This window comes from Phacochoerus africanus, chromosome 4 (assembly GCF_016906955.1).
Source record: "Phacochoerus africanus isolate WHEZ1 chromosome 4, ROS_Pafr_v1, whole genome shotgun sequence".
Lineage (NCBI taxonomy): Eukaryota > Metazoa > Chordata > Mammalia > Artiodactyla > Suidae > Phacochoerus > Phacochoerus africanus.
The window spans coordinates 56,608,185-56,610,844 of NC_062547.1; the positions used below are offsets into that span (position 1 = coordinate 56,608,185).

The 2,660-nt window shown below is 31.8% G+C and overlaps 1 pseudogene; it reads right to left on the minus strand.

The window, feature by feature from the left end:
* Positions 1 to 1,076: 1,076 nt before the first annotated feature.
* LOC125124195 (olfactory receptor 2L5-like) lies at positions 1,077 to 1,996 on the minus strand (annotated as a pseudogene).
* Positions 1,997 to 2,660: the final 664 nt, after the last annotated feature.

Below are 2,660 nucleotides of genomic sequence, written 5' to 3' on the forward strand. Positions count from 1 at the left end.
AAATTTCTCCCTGAGAATCATCAGATCTACATGTACTAAAAATTATATTTTGATATAATTTATCAGAAATTCAGCCTAAGTTTTTCACACCTATAAACCCTCTTAGGAACTTCAGTAACATAAGCAGAATGATATTTTTATTGAAGTATAGTTGATTTACAATGTTGTATTAGTTTCAAGTGTACTGCAAGATGATTCAGTTTTATATATATATATATATATATATATATATATATATAAATTTTCAGATTATTTTATCATATAAAATATTGAGCAAATTTCTGAATTCTATACAATAGTTCCTTGTTATTTACCTCTCTTATATATAGTAATGCATATATATATATATATAAAATTGTATAAAATTTAAAAAATCAAAAATTAATTTCCATTTGGTGTTTATCAGAAGTGACTGAAAATATTTTTACCTCATTAATATATAATATCTACAGAGTATAAATTTTGATACAAAGCAATTTGGAGAAAATTGAGCCCAAAAATGATTATGGATCATATAATCAATAAAGATATCACATAATGAAGAACACTACAAAGAAAAATAACAATAGAGTTCCCATCATGGTTCAGTGGTTAATGAACCCAACTAGTATCCACAAGGATGTGGGCTTGATCTCTGGCCTTGCTCAGTGCATTAAGGATCCAGCATTGCTGTGACCTGTGGTGTGCGTAACAGATGTGGCTTAGATCCCACATTACTGTGGCTCTGGCATAGGATGGCAGCTACAACTCTGATTCCACACCTAGCCTGGGAACCTCTATATGCCACAGATGCAAGAGTAAAAATACTAAAGACAAAAAAAAAAGAAAAAAAAAGAAAAGTAACAATGTTATGCATTATTATTCATTTACATCCAGATAGATAGAGAGATAGGAAGAGATATAGAAGTCATATCATATATATTTAGGAATGATAATTTCATCCAGATAAAATGAATTATTTTCTTCTCCTTTGCATTAATTGTAGTCCTAGAATTTAAAGATAAGATAATATTTCAATTACTGAATGAAAATGAATGCATTTATATCCAATTCTGGTACTCATACAAAAACTTTGTCTACATTTGAACAGAGTATATTCTCTGTATTACTCTTCTCAAGGACCCTATTAATTCCTTATTTCTCAGCCCTTATTGACAATCTGGTTGAGCATTGGGGTCAAGATGTTATAGAGCCTTGTCTTCTGCTGGAAATCTAGGGATCTTGGACATAGACAAGTGTAAACAAAGGGTGAATAGTAGAAAGTCACCACAGTGAGATGGGTGCTGCAGGTGGAGTAGGCCTTCTTCCTCTCTTCTTGCTGAGTTCGTGTGATAGCAAGGAGAACATGACAACAGGAACAAGAAATAGTACTGAAAGGTAACAAGAGGAAGATAGTGGTGCTCACAAGCACTGTGTATTCATAGATCCAGGTGTCCTTGCAGACCAGAGTCAACATGGCTGGGACATCACAGAAGAATGATTGATGGCCCTGGATCAGCAATAAGGGATATGGAGGACATATGTGGTCTGGGAACAGGAGTTGATAGAGCCCATTATCCAAGATCCCATTATCATAGATATACACACTCTTCTGATTATTCTAATGGGGTTGTGAAGAGGAAAGCAAATTGCCATGTAATGATCATAAGACAGAAGCCAAGAGCAATACTTCTGTACCTCTATAGTCATTAAGAAGAAACTCTGAGCCCCACACACAATGAAAGAGATAGACTTGTGTCCAAACAGAAAGTTGGAGGCCATTTTTTGGACAACAGTGCAAATGTATGTCAGGTCCATGAGGGATAGCTGACTAAGTAAAAAATACATGGGTGTGTAAAGATGGATGTCCAGAAGGATGAGAAGAATCACAGGGAGTTTGCCAAATAGAGTCATTAGGAAAATGAGAAAAATGAGAATAAAAAGAAAAGCCAATTCTTAAAGGAGGGAATTATACCAATAAGATAAAATCAGTTGATATTTGAATCTATATTTCCATGTGGCATTCATATGAATATTCCTAAAGGCAGACAAAAGAATAAGTCAGTTAGGTTTAAAATAATAAGCTAGTTTAAAGTATTATTTTTATCAGACTCGGTATGATTTTAAGCCTTTCAACTTTTAAATGCAGAACTGGTTTATTGTTTTTAGAAAAAAATGAAATTTAGTTTTTGAGTCAAGATTTAAAACCTGAAAATGTAAACATTTTTCAGCCCAAGAGTTTTTTCCCAAGAAATTTTACAGTTATAATAATATTTTAAGATAAGTATTTTATAGGATAAATATGTATTTATTTAAGATATATGTATTTTTAAGATAATATTTTATAGGATAAATATCCATTGCTGTACAACAAAAATTCACATAATATCAAAATCAAATACCACATTCAAAATATTTCATAGGACATCAATGTAAATGCACACATTAAAGAATTCTATTATGTGTACATGTTTATTACACATAATAAGCTTCTTTATTAATGAATAACTTCTTTCATTTTTAAGCCCTGTTTGATACTAAAATGGTTGCAACCTATCAGGTCAGGTTGAGAATCTACTTTTCTTTCTTAGCTTTCTTTGCTCAGAAATGTCAAAACAAGCTTCCTTAGAATTAGGTATTAATCTGGTTCACCTTTTGTGAAATCTAAAACGAATCCTGGA